General features: G+C 49.0%; 1 protein-coding gene across 3 annotated transcripts in view; it reads right to left on the reverse strand.

Annotated features, from left to right (window-relative positions):
* The window catches only part of HAS1 (hyaluronan synthase 1), a 57,502-nt gene that overhangs the window by 8,494 nt on the left and 31,783 nt on the right, over window positions 1-17,225 (reverse strand). The gene's annotated exons all lie outside the window — the stretch shown is intronic.

Genomic DNA, 17,225 nt, shown 5'->3' on the forward strand with positions numbered 1-17,225 from the left:
ATTTCTCTCCGTCTTTCTTTCTCCCCAATCTCTCTCTCCTCCCCCCGTTTCTCACCCACCCTAGTCGCCCCTCTCCCAACATACAGCCTCTCCCCACAGCCGCTGGCCTCCTGTCCCCCAGGGACTTGTCAGGGCAACTGGCAGATGGAGTAAAATGCACACACGTGCATGTTTGTGGGTGTGACTGTGTGCGCTGGCTTGTGAGGCACAGCTGTCTGGAATTGGAGCTGTGAGTGAATGTCTGTCCCATCAGTGCCTAATTGATGTGGGTCTGCGTGTGCCTGTTCGTGTGCACGTGTGTGTGCACGCACCAGGGGCTGGGGAGGGGAGTGGAGCACTGGGATTTGTCTCTCCAGGGGCTGGGGGCTGAACTCAGAGAGTTGTTGGTCAGCTGCCCCCAGGAGCCACACAGGAGACTGAGTCAGAGGATGGGTGAGAGTGGCCTCTCAGAGGCCAAAGAGACGGGGTCTCAGGGCGTCTGAGCCCCCAGCCCCTCAGGACCCAGAGACTCAGTGATAAATGTCATTGTTTCTGTGCCCTTCTTTGCATGAGTTTTTATAAACATCTCTGCACCTACTTCTTTCCCTCCGCTCCTCTTACTGATGTCTCTCTCTCTCCCCACAGCTGTCTCTCTCCCTGTGTCTGCACCTCTGATTATTTATCTCTGTACGTCCTCATCTCCTTCTCTCTCTTTCTCTTTGTCATTTTGTCTCTGTCTCCCTGGGTCTGTTTCTCCATCCATCTGTCTGTCTGGTTCTCTCCCTGCCTCCCTAGCTCTGTCATTTTTCTCTCTCTCTCCATTCCCTCTCTGCCTGTCCATTTCTGCTTGCTTCCCTCTGGGTCTGCGTCTGTCTGTCTCTGAATTTCTGCCTGTCAGTCTCCCTGACTTTCTGATTCTGTCTCCCTTTCTTTCTCTGTGTCTCTCCCTGACTTTCTCATCTTTTGTCTCTCTCTTTCTCTCTTCTTTCTCTCCTTGTGTTTCTCTGCCTTTCTCTCTCTTCGTTTGTCTGTCTCCATCTCTCTGTTTCTCTCTGAATATCTGTATCCTTATCCCCTTTTTTTTCTGTCTCCCAGTTTTTGTTTCTGTTTCTATTTTTCCTCTCAATGGCTGCCTGTTTTCTCCTTTCTCTGTCTCTGTCTGTCTCTCTCTATCTCTCGGTCTCTATCCTCCCTCTGTCTCTCTGCATCTCTGTGTATCTCTGAGGCTCTATGTCTCTCTATGTCTCTCACTGTTTCTCTCTCTTTTTCTGGCTCTAAGTCCTCCCTTCTCCCTGCGGCTCCATCTCATCCAGACTGTCCCGGAGCTTTCCCCTGCAAGATGCCAAGTGCTCGCTCCCTGGGTTTCCCCGGGGAGGGTGTGGGGGTCTATGGCCAAGTTGGGCCTTTGCCTGAGCCTGGATGTCAGGGAGAAGAAAGCCAGTTCAGGACCCAAGTGAGGGGCACCCCACCCATCTCAGCAGGGCGGGGCCAGCCGACAGTTTCTGACACTGTTGCTAGGAGCCTGGGCCTCTGCCTGGTGTCTGGCTATGTCAGGATGATGGGTCCTCCAGTGGGAGCCAAGCCCAGAGCAGGAGGGGAGGGTGATTCTACTACCCCGGCGTGGGGGTGGGGGACAGCCCAGGCTCCACTCAGAAGCTGGGCATTTGGTTGCCCAGCCCCCACCCTGCCCTGCCTGGGTGGAGCAGCTGTATAAAACCAGATGTTTCTAAAACCAGAGTGTGGATGATGGAGGAGGGACCAGGACTTTAAACTCCAGTGTTTCTTCCTGCAGGATCCAGGAGTCTAGACCCCCAGCCCCTCCTCCCTCAGACCCAGGAGTCCAGGCCCAGCCCCCTCCTCCCTCAGACCCTAATGTCCAGTCTCCCAGAATTCCTTGCAGGGAGAGATGACCAAGGCTAGAAGCAGCCAAGACAAGAGGTGAAAGACCAGGACAGATGAAAATGGGCCCTCCCACAAGAGGCAGGGCCTGGTAGTGGTGGGACCACCTCCTGCTCCCCTCTGTAACAGCCGTCTCTCCCAGAACCCTCCCCTGCAATGGGGGCTGATCTCTGGTCCCTGCCCTGGGTCCACAGTGGCCCTCCCACGATTTCAGTTATCATCAGACAACCTCGGGGTGTGGTTTACAGAACACCAGGGCAGAAGGAGGGAAGAGTGGGGAGGTAATAAGGCAGAAATGGAGAAAAAGCAGAGGAAGGAACATTGTTCACCATAGAGACATCTCTTGTGCCAGTGGTGGGCCAGGCTCTCGGCTGGGCGATGCCAGGCACACAGAGATGACTCAGACCCGGGCCCTGCCCTTGAGGAGTTGCCAATCTGGTGGAGGAGACAGCTGTGTAAACAGAAAACCACAGACCGGGATGTACCAACCTGGGGGTGGGGGAGTCAGGGAGGGCTTCTTCAAGGAGGGAATGTCCTGGAGGAGCTGAGTCCTGACTGATAAGGAGTTAGCCAGAGCAAGGGGGGATGGGGTGGGGCTGGGGGTTGGAAGGCGGGCTGGGAAGGGCATCAAGGCAAGAAATGTCCTGGCCAGTCAGGAAAGTACAGGCAGGTTGATGTTGTCAAGCATAAAGGGTGAAGCACAGGGGTGGGTGTGGAGTGCATAGCCAGGTTCTCTCCATGCAGGCTTTTGAATGTAGGACTTTGTCCTGGGTGCTGGGGAGCCATGGGATGGCTTGGAGCAGGGGAGTGGCAGGGTCAGCTCTGGGCGCCTGTGAGGGATAAACTGGATGAGGGACTGGGGACTTTGAGCCAGGATGTCTGGGTGGCAGGGTCATAGGAGGGTCTTCTCTGGGCGAGAGAGAGCTGAGTCTGAGCTTGGATGCAGGCAGAGGCTGTAGGACTGGAGGAGCAATGGGGTCGTGCAGAGCGAGGTTGAGCAGAGGTGTCTGAGGAAACCCTGAGGGGCAAGGACATTGGAGAGCAGACATGGTGGGCGGGCTCACTGAGCCTTTCCTCTGAGCTCCTTCTGACCACATTTGCCTCATTTTGGGCAGGTACCTGCTTAGTGATCACTGGCCTCCTGGGGAACTAGGGAGGGTAGGGCCTGGGAGTAACTTGAGGAAGTCTGGGTTTTTTAAATGCTTGAGTCCTGGAAAATGATTTCTCTGCCAGGTGTCCTGGGTGGGAAGGAAGTGCTTCAGGACAGTCTAGATACTGAGAGACAGAGAAGACAGGAAGGAAGGGAGGAGGGAGGAAGGGTGGAGGAGGGAGGGGTGGGAAGGAGGAGAGGAGGGAGAAGGAGGGAGGAAGGGAGGGAGAATGGGAGTGAGGAGGAGGGGAGGGAGAGAGGAGGAGGGAGGAAAAGAGGGAGGAAAGGAAGGAGGGAGAAGGGGAGTGAGGAGGATAGGAGGGAGGAGCTAAGGAGGGACGGGATGAAGCTGGAGGCAGGGGACACAGGAGGGAGGGAGGATGGGAGGGAGGAGGAGGGGACAAGAGAGGAAGGGAGGAGGGTGGGAGGAGGGAGAGGGGCTGGCTCACCTGACCACCCTGTTTAGTGTGGAAACCTGCCCCACCCTGGAGTCCTAATCCCCTGTACCCTCCTCTACTTGCTCTGTTCTCCACAGCATCTATCCCCCTCCCACATAAAGCACACCTGGCCTGGTTATTATCTTTTCTGTACGATGTGCGTCTCCCTTGCCAGAATGCAGGCTCTACACAGGCAGCGGTCTTGGCCTGTTGTGTTCACGACTCTGTTTCCTCAGGGTTGGAGGGGTGCCTGGTACATAGTAGGTGCTCAATAAATATGAATGAATGAGTGAGGTTGGGATGGAGAGTCAGGGTGGTGGACAGAGAGGGAAAGAGAAAGAAGAGGAGGACAAAGAGGGAGGGGACGGAGAGGGAGAGACAGGGAAGAAGGCAGAGAAGTGGGAGGCAGCTGGGACCCCCACCCGACCCAGCAGCTCGGGGTGGCCACCTCTCAGACGGATGGAATGAGAGCTCCCAGGGAGGTGGGACTCTGGGCGAGGCCTCCCTGCATCAGCAGAGTTCCCAAATCTGGAAGCAAAGCACCTCGGGCTTCCAGGAACTCAGAGGGCGTGGTCCCCGTGCTCTCAGTGGAGCCTGGACCCACTGGAGTTACGCGGGGCCCTTCCTCCCACACACCCTTGTTGTGGGAAACACCTCAGCCCCCAAGATTCTGCAGAAATGCTGGGAGGGAGGGAGCGAGGGTGGGAGGGAGATGCTGATGACTCTACATCCAGCTTCTGCCTCTGGGAGGAGCTGTGGGACCTCTGGAGAGGGGAGGAGAAGGGGAGGGCCCTGTCTGCCCATAACCCTGTCCTCCAGCTGAAGATGCCTCCACTCCAGCTTCCACCATTGCTCCTACCCTTTTCCCTGGAGGGAAACAGAGCCAGAAAGAGTCAGAGAGAGAGGGAGCCTTCCTTTTGCAGCAGCTCTATCCCTGCAGCAAGAGAGGAGGGGTCTCATTTTCCAGAGAGGGAGATGGAGGCCTGGCCAGAGTGATGCAGCTAGGGGGCAGCAGAGCCAGGCAAGAAGGTCACTGTGGGAGGAGGGGCTGGGGGCCTGGACTCCTGGACCAAGAGGAGGAAGATCTGGGATTTACACTCCTGTGTGCTGAAGAGGAGGCCTGGCCCCTGGACTCTTGAGTCCATCACCCTCTGAGCTCTGACAGAAAATTTTGTGAGCCTCAGGTTACTCTTGGCACATAACTTTGGCTCTGAGCCTCCACCCCTCCCTTCCTGAAGTTCCCATCATCCACTTTGAGTTCAGGGTTTGCCCCACCACAGACCAGGTCCTGAAGAGTCTCCATGGGAGGAACACCACAGTCTGAGTCAGAGACAGTTGCGAGGATGGAGAGCTGGAGGGACAGGCTGGGGCCCCCAGGGCAGAGCCGGTTACTTGCGTGTTCTTGGCAAGGAGCCTCTCATTCCCCTGAGCCTCTCTTTCCTCATCTGTAAAATGGTGATATCTCAAGTTGTCCCTCAGAGGGTAGCTCTTCAGATTAAGAGAGCGTGCCTGCCTGGCCACTGGAATTTGTGGTGAGTTTTAGCTGTTCCTGAACCAGCAGTCGCTGAGAGCCTCCATGACTGACTCAGGGGACGCCAGGGGACCCTTCACTGCTGCCTCAGCTCTCGTCTAGGGAGGAAGCTGGGAGGAGCCTGTGGTCTGGTGTCAGACACTCCTGAGTTCCAAGGCTGGTGGCAGACAAGGAGGGCCCATCACCACATTGACGTGAGTGGACGGAACTATGCTGGGCATTGACTGAATCCCCGGGCCCCGCTTCTTCATCTCTCCAGGGTGGGTGAAAAGACCATCCTACTCAAGGAGCTTGGCATGGCAGCAAGCTCAGAATAGCCCCTGTGGGCTCCAGATAGAGGAAGTCAGAGGAGCAGAAGCCTGGAGGCCCCTTCCGTGGTCAGTGCTGCAGGCACCCGCCATCCAGTGGCTCGAATCACTTCATCCTTCTGATGAAACCTGCCAGATGAGAAGAGGAAATCATGCTGCCATGGTGTCCTGTCCATCTATCGCCAGCACCCAGGCTATGGGTTTTCATCCTGGCTGACACTCCTCTGATCCCTGTGATGAGTTCCAAATGCCAAAATTGGGGCTCAGAGAGATGAAGGAAGGTGCCCAAGAGGACGCAACCGGAACCTGGCTCCACCATCTGCTCTTGTTATCACGTAGCCAGATGTTCTGCACACTGGTGTGCGGGCACCAGAGCATCCAAGTCGTCTGTGTGCGTTTGCTGAAAATACAGATTACCAGGCCCCACTCCCAGTGAGTGAGCTCAAGGCCCCAACAATGACTGAAGACACGTCCCAGATGGTTCTCATGCACTGTAATGTTTGAGAACCATCTGACTGGGAACAAATGCCTCCCAAAGTGAAATGATATTTCCAGGCTCCTACTTTCTGCCTGGTGTTGATCTGTGTGCTTTCTCTCACTTAACACCCTTGAAAAACATCTGAGGAAAGTATTACAATCCCCATTTTACAGGTAAGGAAACTAAGGTCTTGATATATTCAATGTCATGCAGAGAGCTGGAGGGACCAGGAATGGAACCCTGGTTTAAATGAGCTCCCAAACTCCGTCATTGGTCATTTGCTGTTTCTAGGAAATATTGACACAAGATAGCTTTCTATGCCTGTTGCTGAGTTGCTTCATTCACTCACTCACTCACTCATTCACTCACTCATTCATTCATCAATCGTTACTAAGCCTCCTCTGTGACAGAGAATGACACAGCAGCAAGTTGGAAGGACCTGTATTCTAATCCCATCTCTGACATCTAGCAGCGTGAATTTGGGAAAGTGACTTGGTCTCTCATAGCCTCAGTTTCCCTGAGGATTCCATGAGGGGATGTATATGAGTCCCCAGCTATACTGGGTTGACTGGTGGCCTCTGAAAGATATGTTCAAGTCCTAAGTCCTGGTACCTGTGAATCTGACCTAACTTGGAAAAAGGGTCTTTGCAGAGGTGATGAAGTTAAAGATTTTGAGATGAGATCACCCCACCTAAATTCAATGACAAGTGTCCTCATAAGAGTGAGGCTGAGGGAGATGACTGAACAGTCAATGCAGAGGAGAACATGATGTGAAGACAGAGACGGAAACTGGAGTGATGCATCTACAGGCCAAGTGCAGTAGCTTTCTAGGGCTTCTGTAGGAAGTACCACAAACTCGATGGCTTCACAACAGAAATTTATTGTCTCACAGATCTGGAGGCTAGAAGTCTGAGGTCAAGGTTTTGGCAGGGTTGTGAATCTGAGGGCTGTGAATCTGTTCCAGCCCTTTTCTCTAGCTTCCGGTGGTTTACTGATAACATTTGGCAAACTTTGTCTTGTAGAAGCATCACCCCAATCTCATCTTCACATGACATTCTCCCTGTGTGTGTGTCTGTGTCTGACATTCCCCTCTTCATAAGGACACCCAGTCATATTGGGTTGGGGACCATCTTACTCCATATGATCTCATCTTAACTTTAATAATTACATCTGCAGCAAAACCTACTAACCAAATTCTGAGTACTGGCGGGTTAGGACTCCAACTTAGGAATTTGGGGGGACACAATTCAATCCATAACACCACGGATTGCAGGCAACCTCCAGAAGCTAAAAGGAGGCATAGAACGGATCTCCCTCAGAGCCTCCAGAAGGAAGGCTGAACTCTCCTGAAACCTTGACTTCAGACTTCTAGCCTCTAAAACTGTGAGAAAAAATATTTCTGTGGTTTTCAGCCCCACGGTTAGTGGTAATGAGTCATAGCAGCCCTAGGAATCTAATATACCAGCCCAGTGCCATATACATGCAAGCATGTAATACACTGGGTGCTAATCTCTGCCCTGGAGAAGTTCATGGGGACCTTCCTCTTCTAAGGTGCATGGGACCAGAACAAGTCACAAGTGTGGAGATTAACAAAAGAAACCTTAGCTAAATTGGAGTCAGGAAGGCCTGTAGTGTGAGCTGTCACGCCCTATCACACATTGTCAATTAGACCAAACAGGAGGAGACAGATGCTTGCATCTTGGACAGGAAGTAAAACTACTGCTGAAGGAAGATTTCTCTCCCCACCTGGCAACAGACCAGCCAATGAGAAATGCAGCAGCTCAGCCAATGAGAAATGCAGCAGCTCAGCCAATGAGAAACGCAGCATCTCAGCCAATGAGAAGCTGTTGCTGCCCTGAAATGTTGTTCCTTTCCCCCAATGGTCTTTCATTTAGAACAGCACCCCTTTCTCCTCCTTTTTCTCTGTAAAGGGAGCTTCCTTTCCTTGTTTGCTGGATTTGCCCAATGGTTTGCCATAACATGCTCGTCGCGAATTGCAATTCTTTTGGGTATTCCAGAATAAACTCATGTTGAGGATTTTCAAGTCAACACAAGGAAGCTGTTCCCTCTCCTCTCTTCCCAGGTCCAAGGATTTCAGAGTAAAGTCTGCCTAATGATTCCCCATTCTGTTGATTGCCAAAGGGACGTACAATGAGGAAGGAAGACTGTGAGGAATGGAAAGGGCAGGTCTGATGGGACCAGCCATGTAATTGTGCTCTGGATCTCAGAGGACAGAGAAAGCAGAGAAGAGCAGGCCTGTCTCCAGCAGGTGGAAATAGCCATGTTGATGGTGGTCGTGATATATACCAAGCCTTGGGCTACCCACTCCATGTTCATGAGCTCTACACAAAAGCTCTCCCTCAGATAGTTATTACAGCTCCCATGTTAAAGAAGAGAAAACTGAGGTTGAAAAAGGGAATTGACTCCTTTAAGGTCACACAAATAGTGACAGAGCTGGGATTTGAACACAACTCTTACAGAATCCTAAGCACATGTGCTTTCTGCACTGTGGTGTGCTGCTAAATGTTTTAACAAACGGCTCTCCAGGAAAAAAAAAGCTATGTCTGTATATAAATACGTATATTTATGATAAGTTTTACTGATTATGAGGGGTATGTAGCACATAGTTAACAAATAATAATACAATACATGATACTCTTTATTGTAAATTCCATACAACTATAATTTCAGGGTAACTTGCTATTTCTTGCAAAACCCAGTATGAGTTTTCACAATTCTGCCACCAACAGTTGTCACAACATCAGACTGTTTGGTAATTTTGTTCATGTTAATGAGAGAGACAAAAGTGAAATGAAGAATGTGCATCTTGGAACTCCATTTGTTCATCAAAATGGAGCAAAGTAATTAGGAAGTGATGACTTTTAAGAATGTATTGCCTTGGTTTTGAATATCACTTATTTAATTGCAATTTCATATGACTGATTTTCAGTGTTGGCTCATAATAGTCCTGATATTTTAACAACTGTCTCTTTGTGAGCTCGTATGAGCCATCTCAACACATCATTGGTGTTGCTCCCACTGATATGTGTGTGGGGGACAGAGATGGGGCCTCCACCATGTCCGAGTCGCAGAAATCATGGTCCCTGGTTACTCTGAGACATGGAAGACCGAGGCCACATCCAGCCCATGGAAATATTATTGAAGACAGAGGGAACTGGTCAATGGTGTCCTCTCTGCCTCAGGCATTGTCAGATATTTCAGGTCACTGATGATTGTGCTTGGAACCCACTATTTCTGTCTGCACTAAGGGTGTTTCTCCCAGCCTCCCCTCCCTGTCTCCAGATGTGTGGATGGGGGCGAGGGTGGGGAAAGGTAAGAAATGATGTTAACGGTCTTTACTGAGCCCTGTGTCAACTTACGCCACTTCATCTGTTCAGCTGCAGAAAATTGAAACTCACACTTTGCCTTTCTGTGCCAGGAAAGTGCCCCCTCCCTCCCTGCCTCCCTTCTCTCTCCCTCAGTCCCTCCCTCCCTCCTTCCTCTCTTCCTTTCTCCTTCCCTCCATCCTTTCTTCCTCCTTCCTTTCCTACTCTCTCCATCTCTCACCTCTCTCTCTATCTCTTTCTCTCCCTGTCCTTCCCTTCTCTCCATCTCCTCCTCCCTCCTTTTTCTGTCTCAGTAAATATGTTACTGAAGTATAATAGACATACAGAGCATTGCACACATCATAAATGTCCCATCAATAAATGTTCACAATGTAACCAGCACCCAGATCAGGAAGCAGATCATCCCCACTGGCCCCGTGCCAGTCACCCTACATGCACACAAGGATACACACTGTCCTGACTCCAATCAGCATCGGTTGGTTCCCCGGTTTTAAAACTTCATGTCAATGGAATCACACGGTGCATCCTCCTCTATGCCTGGCTTCTTTCGCTCAACATTATGTCTGTGAGGTTCACCCACAGTTGTGCATGTGGTTATGATTTGCTCATTTTCATTCCTGTAGGGTTAGCACCTCATTGTGTGAATATACTCTGTCTCTTTTCACTGTGCAGACAAGCCTGTATAGGAGGGATTGTTAATAGACCCATTTCACAAATGAGAAGACAGAGGCTCAAAGATACAGGAGTCTGGCCCCCAACACTCCCTCTGAGTCACCCAAGAGTTGAGGTTCCCAGTTCTCTACCTCGTGCATCTGTTTTCTGACCTGCCCAAAACATCTCAAGCTTCGGTGATTTCCAAAGGAGCAGAGCAGAGGGAAGAGAAGGGGAAGTGGACCTGGGGCAGCTTGAGTAACAGGAACCTGGGTCCCTCCTGATTTCCAAACAGCCAAGTACATGAGGCCACAATGCCTGTGTTAGCACCACTGGGGGAAGCCCGAGCCTCCTGGGATCCTAAATATCCAACCCCCTGGCCTCCCTCCATTGCATCGCCTCCGTGATCCCACCGTCCTGCGGCCCTCTGCACATTGGAGGTGATTTGTGACCTTCTTGCCTAGGACATGCAGATCTCTGGGAGGTTTTAAAGTCATCAGCAAACACCAATGCCTGTCTCCCAAACACATTTGTCAAAAGCAGAAAGAAATCTGGGAAACAGGAGAGCATGAGGACACTCATTCTTTCCTATTTCGTGGGGCCTGTGTCCAGGCTCTGTGACCAAATACGAAGGCAAATCAGACCCAGAACAGCCTTGACAAGCTCAGAGTGTGGTGGGAGAGGAGGGAGGGAGGCCCTCAGTCACACTAGAGCCACACAGGCCAAGACATTGGCCACCAGCCACGTGCAGCTATTTAGATTTAAATGAATTAAAATTAAATTCACAATCCAGCTCCTCCACTGGTGATTTAGACTCTGAGCTGGATGCACTGCTGCCATGAAAAAGGGTGCAGTCAGTGAGGAAGAAAGTGAGGAATGGCTATTGGGGGTGCAATGGTGGGATTCTGACACCAATTCTGATGTGTGGGTTTCCCCCACACTAAGGAAGCCGCCGACACCAGGCGGGTGTCCTGCGACTCAACTCACTTCTGACATTATTAACTGGAGACAGCATCAGATTCCACGGGTTCAGGGCTCAGTCCCAGAAGACTGCTCCCCACTTCAGCCACCAATTGCAAGTCCAGGTTGTTACCTGTGCTTCTGGCAGACTGGCTATAAATCAGAGGTCCCCATGACCCCTGACCCCCTCTTGGGGTTTGAGTAATTTGCTAAGAAAGGCTCACAGAACTCAGGAAACCAGTTTACTCACTAGATTACTGGTTTATTACAAAGGATATTAAAGGATAGGAATCAACAGCCAGATGAAGGGATACACAGGGCGAGGTCCTGAACAAAGGAGCTTCTGTCCTCGTGGAATTTGGGGCCCAGCACGGTGTCACGTGGAAGCGTTCTGGTTCACCAACCTGTGAGCTCTCCAAACCCTGCCCTTTTGGGTTTTTATGGCTTCGTTACATTGGCAGCATTGATTAAATCATTGGTCATTGGTGATTGAACTCAATCTCCTTCCCCCTAGCACTCCCCAGAGGTCCCAATCACATGGTTGGTTCCTCTGGTGACCAGCCTCCATCCTTAGGTGACTTCCAAAGTCACTTCATTAACATAAGAAAAGACACCTTTATGCTCTCATCACAGGAAATTCCAAGGGTTTTAGGAGATCCCTGCCATGAAGGAGGATGAAGATGAAATGGATATTCCTCATAATAAATCACAGTATCGCAGAGGCTCTGACAATTGCTGACATGCAAGCCACCTACCAAGCAGATTACTTAGCTAAAGACAAGGGCCTTGCCCTCCAAGAGAAAACACTGGGCAAAAGATGTAGACAGAAGACAGGCAGTCCAACAAAACCCTGCACACACGTGTTCACAGCAGTGCTCTCCACAACAGCCAGAAGTTGGAAACAACCAAAATGTCCATCAACAGGTGAATGGGAAACAAAATGTGGTCCATCCATACCATGGAATATTATTCAGCTGTGAAAAGGACTGAAGTTCTGCCACCTGCTGTGACACGGATGAAGCTTGAAAAGTGAAAGAAGCCAGACACAAAAGGTCACATCTTGTATGATTCCATTTAGACGAAATATCCAGAACAGGCAGATTCACAGAGACAGAAAGCATATGAGTGGTTGCCAGGGACTGGGGAATGGGGAGTTATTGCTTGATGGGTACAGAGTTTCTGTTTGGGGTGATGAAAAAGTTCTAGAACTAGACAGTGGTGATGGTTGCACAGCAATGTGAATGTATTTAAATCCACTGAATTATATACTTAAAATGGCAAATTTTATGTTATGTGTATTTTATCACAATTTTTATAAAGGAAAAAAAAAAAGAGGAAGACGGTGTGTGGACATCAGAAAATTGGTGAGAAACACCTTCCGTGACACTTTGTAAGGCAGTGGCGAGCTAAGACTTACTTCCTCCTATGACTCTCTTCCTGAGGGCTACAAGGTATAGAACTTCTCCATCCTCGAGTCTGGCCCTCTGACTTGGGGGTCATGAAAGCCTCTTTTCCTCTGCCTTTGTGAGAGGTCAGGCATAATATGTGGTTGGTTTTCAAAGAGAGGCAAAATGACTCAGCGAGTTATAGCAGACAACATGTCATTAAGTGTTACACAACACACATCATGGATTCTGTGCTTGAGGAAGTCAGAGCAGGACAACTCATCTCCACTCTTGTCTCTGTGGTGATCTTGGCCAGATGGATGGGCTGTGCTTTTCCATCCATTGGGTGGGCTCAGTACTCTTGGGGATGCAGAAAAGCATGACAGTATTCAGTCCAAATATGTGCTGGGTGTGAGATTTAACTAGATTCTGTATGCAAACCACATGCCAGGCTCTTGCCAAGAGCTTTCCTTCCCTTCTAACCCTTGCAGCATCCTTCTCAAATGGCTGTTGTGAGGAGGAAGTGGGTGATACCAGAAAGCATGGGCCAGTGAGTGACACACACCATGTACTAAATAATGTTAGTTTTTGTTATTATTATTATACCCACTTTATAGATGAGGAAACTGAGACTTAGAGCATTTAAGTTAATTGCTTAAAGTCACCCAACAGCTCATGCTGTCAGATTCCAGCAAAGGTCTCTTTCTGCCCCTGCCCTGCCATCCTGCCTCCACAGCTGAGCTGTCTAATACAGCAGCCACTCACCACGTGTGGCTTTGGGGCACTTGAAATGAGGCTGGGCACTATTTGGGAAGGGACCTAAGAGGAATATGCTTGTCAGATTTCAAAGACTTAGGAGGGAAAAACTAATCTGACATATCTCATTAATAATTTTTATATTGACGACACGTTGAAATAATAATTTGGCAATATATAGTTAAGTAAAATATTTTATAAAAATAAACTGCACTTGTTTCTTCTTACTTTTTCACAGTGCTTACCAGATAATTCAAAGCTCTGTATGTGGTTCCCATTTCCATTGAACATCGATGCTGTACAGTCTCAGAAACAACTTGGAGGTGTTTTCCCACCCCACCCGCCATCCAACTACAGAGACACTCTGAGAACTATTTGTCCTCAAGAATCTCTAAGGCAACCATTTGAAAAGACTGGTGCAATGAATCAGGAAGATTCTGCAGTGACAGGAGGGGACACACAAGAGAGAAAAAGCTGTGCAACTGTGACTCCACCAAGGTTTGAGAGTGGGGGAGAGAACCTGTGATCTGACACCTGTGACCTACGTGGCAGTCACTGTACCCCATCCTTCCCTTTCTTGCCATGGATCTCACCAAGCTCCAAATTGGCTAAGCATCATCATCACCTTGTGACAGAAGAAGAAACTCGGGCTTTGAGAGGGTAAGTGACTGGCCTAACATCCAAGGTTGCAATTCTTGAAGGAGCAGAGCTGAACCCTGCTGGTGGGTCTATGGAGCATCCAGGACCAGTCTCTTCATGTGGAGACGTATCACTGCTCTGGAAATCTACTGTTTCCCTGTTACTTTTATCTTCCTGTGATCCATAATAATTATTTTGGCCTTTCTGCTTTCTCCTCAAAGCTCCAACCCTCCTCTCCCATCCCCACCCTGCCAATGCCGGTGCCTCTTACTCCACCAAATCCACTCTCCTGTCTGCTCCTACACCGCTGCTCTCTGCCTCTGCCCCTGTGAGCAGAGGACAGGCAGCCCTGCCCAAGATCTGTCCTCCTCTTGTCCTGATTCCCACCCCCACGTGTTCTCAAGAACTTCCCTCCTTCACTTATCCCTTCTCTCTCCTGCAGCATCAATATTTTCCCTCCACTCCTTCATTCGCATCAGCAGCCCAATATGGTCTAGAACTTATTACTTTTTTTAAAATCTATCCTTCAAGTCCACATCGTTCTTTAGTCCTCAACCAATTCCTTGGCTCTCCTTCACAGCACAACATCCTGACACAGTTGTGTGTGTTCGCTGGACTCGTTTCATCCTCATCTATTTCTCTGCAACTCACTCCAGAGTCTTTTGTCCCCATCATCCTATGGCACATGCCCTTGTCTGCTCCCCAACCCCCAGGGATGCATTTCTCACCTGGACTTTCCAAAGACTGTGGGTTTGCTCTAGACAGTTCTAGGTTCTGGTCTCCTGAGGAGAGTGACTCTGGCTCTAATGGTCTTAGCAGAAGATACACCAAAGTGATGGGAAAGGGATAAATGAGCTAAACCAATTGGGTAACAGGAAACAGCACTCCTTGTGCTTCTCAATGGCCCCAAGAAGACACCAATATGGCACTTGTTTTAACAGCATATGGGGAGTAGACTGGGCTCTTTTGAAACTCAACTATCTGATTGTTTTCTTCAACCTCCACCCTCCGTGGGATGCCAAAGTTCAAGTCCCTCAACATCAGGGGTCAAGGCATCTGAGTAGCTCTTCAACAACTTCACCTTGACCTCTTGCAACATTCTTCACCTAAGATCTCTGCCTCCCATTGGGAGCATTCTCAAATCCATCCCTTTGCAGGACTCTAGGACCATTTTTTTTCCTGAAGCACACACCTGACAAGTCCCTCTCCTGATTAAAAGGCTTTTCATTTTCTGAAGGAGAAATTCAAAGTCCTTCTTGTAGCATCCAAGACCCTCTAAAAGATGGCCCCTTGCTGCCTTCCACAGACTCCTTGCTTATTGCTCTCTGCCTCACACCTGTGCTCTAGTAACCTAAGGAAACCTATTTCTTGGCCCCTTTCCTGTGCATTTTCACTGCCCTCTGCCGGAAATGCAGTTTTCGTTCCCCTCTTTACCTAAGTCTCTAAGGCTCAGCCTAGATGTTACCTCCTCCAGGAAGTGACCCTAGACCCTGTTGTTCTGAGTCAGATGTTCCTTTTGGGGGATCACATAATGACCAAGGCATCTCTCTATCACTACATATGCCCCCACTCTACTGTGACTAAGCACTGCACTCTCTATCTCTCCATCCAGTTGGTCAGCTTCTCCAGGGCAGAGCCCATGACTGATTAATCTCTATGTCCCTAGGAGACAGCAAGGGAACACTTCTTTGGAGGCTATACCTATATAATACCTACCACCCCTTATTCCTTGATAAATGAACTCCATTTAATTCAGGTGGCAATGTACCTTCATCCCAAGCCAATCAAGACAACCTCATTAAAAAAAATTTTTTTTTGCCAAGGATTGCTCTTGAGATGGGTAAGTCATTCAGTTCTGCCAACGAAAGGTAAGAAGAGGTCCTGTAGAAACTCGAGAAAAGATTTCTTTCTCTTATGAAATGAGAGAGGCTTGTGAATGAGATCAATTTTTCTGCCCATCCTCATCCTTCTGGCTTGGGAGATTATGTGGATGTGATGTCTGGAACAATGGCAGCCATCTTGTGGTCATGTTCAAGAAGCCCTTGGGAGAAAACCAATAAAATGGTGGAGTGGAAGGATTAAATTAAACTCAATTCTTGTTCAGACTCAGAACCTACCTCCTTCCAAATGTTTTAAAATAATAAATTTCTTCATGGTTTCAGCAATTCACAGCTTTTCTATAACTTATACCTGAAAACATCCTAGTGGTACAGTGATTTGGGGACAACAAAGAAAATAGTTGTCTTTATCTCTTTCTCTTGCACATTTGTTTTCTGGCTGTCCCATTTTCTCCATGGTTCTATCCACTGATTTTGAGAATAACTCTAGAGAACATTCTGATGGTACTTAAAACCTCAGAAAGGGCCCATCTTCTCAGATCACTGGCCCAGAAATTATCTCCTTCAGGAGCAGAAGGTAAGGGGATTAATCTTGGTGACAGTGTTGGGCGAAGGGTAGTCTCTGACACATCTCCCTTATCTCTCTGTGTTCCTGGTTACAGTTTCTGTTAGCAGTACTGCGGTATAATAAGAAACATATTTGGTCTTTGTGCCTGGTTCCTGGCATAAGGCTCCTAAAAGCCTTTCGATTTCCCGAGTGATAGAATTATCTTTTTTTATTGGTAAGGAGTTCTTTTTGATCACACCAGATTTTATGCTAATTAGGTGACTTAGGGTGGGGCCCTTAGAGAGCCTCAGAAAGACCAGGGGTTACAGCTTGGAATATTCAGCCCCATACCCTGATCTCTGGGAAAGGGAGGTCAGAGGGAGGTTAGAGATTAAGCTCTATAAAATCTCTTGAACAATAAGATTTGATAAGCTTCTGGGTTGGTGAAGACATCAAGGTGTCGGGAGGGTGGTGCACCCAGGGAGGACATAGAAGCTCTGTGCACACACATCCCCCCATACCTTGCCCTATGCCTTTCTTCCATTTGGCTGTTCTTGAGTTATATCCTTTATGTAATAAAGTGGTAAACATAAGTAAATTGCTTTTCTGAGTTCTGCAAGCTATTCTAGCATATTATTGAACTTGAGGAGGGGGTCATGAGAACCTCTGATTTATAGCTGGTCAGACGGAAGTACAGGTGGCCACCTGGGACTTGCAAGTGGCTTCTGTAGTGGGGGTAGTCTTGTGAGATGAGCCCTTTAACTTGTGGGATCTGATGCTTGCTCCAGATAGATAGTGTCAGAATTGAATTGAATTGAACACCCAGTTGGGGTCCACAGGGAATTGGAGAATTGCTGGTGTAGAAAAAAGCCACACATTTGCTATCAGAGTGTTGTGTGAGTAGAGAAGCAAGTTTTTGTTTAACCATCATCTCTGTTTTTCATTACCTGCCCCTCATTCTTCTCACCTCAGTAACTGTTTCTTTCATTTTCCTGAATCTCTAAAGTAGAAAGGGTGTGGACACCCAGATTCCTTGACCCTTGATATTCTAGGACTGAACTCCTGTCTCCCCCAGAAGGTTGGAGGTGAGGGGAATGTTCTGACGTTAAGTTTCTAAGGAGAGTATGCTGACAACATCTCCAGGGTGCTTTCTGGAAACTGCAAGAAGCTCTGAGTTGCTGTCACTTGATTGGTTCCAGCTCCATTGTCCCTCCCCCTTGTCCTTCAATAAAGCATTTGCAGAAGCCCTTCCAGCCTACATTCTCAACAAGAAGCCAGGAACCAGCCACAGGAAAGGGATCTCAGCTGGTGGCAAGGTGG

This window comes from Diceros bicornis, chromosome 34, assembly GCF_020826845.1.
Source record: "Diceros bicornis minor isolate mBicDic1 chromosome 34, mDicBic1.mat.cur, whole genome shotgun sequence".
Taxonomy (NCBI): domain Eukaryota; kingdom Metazoa; phylum Chordata; class Mammalia; order Perissodactyla; family Rhinocerotidae; genus Diceros; species Diceros bicornis.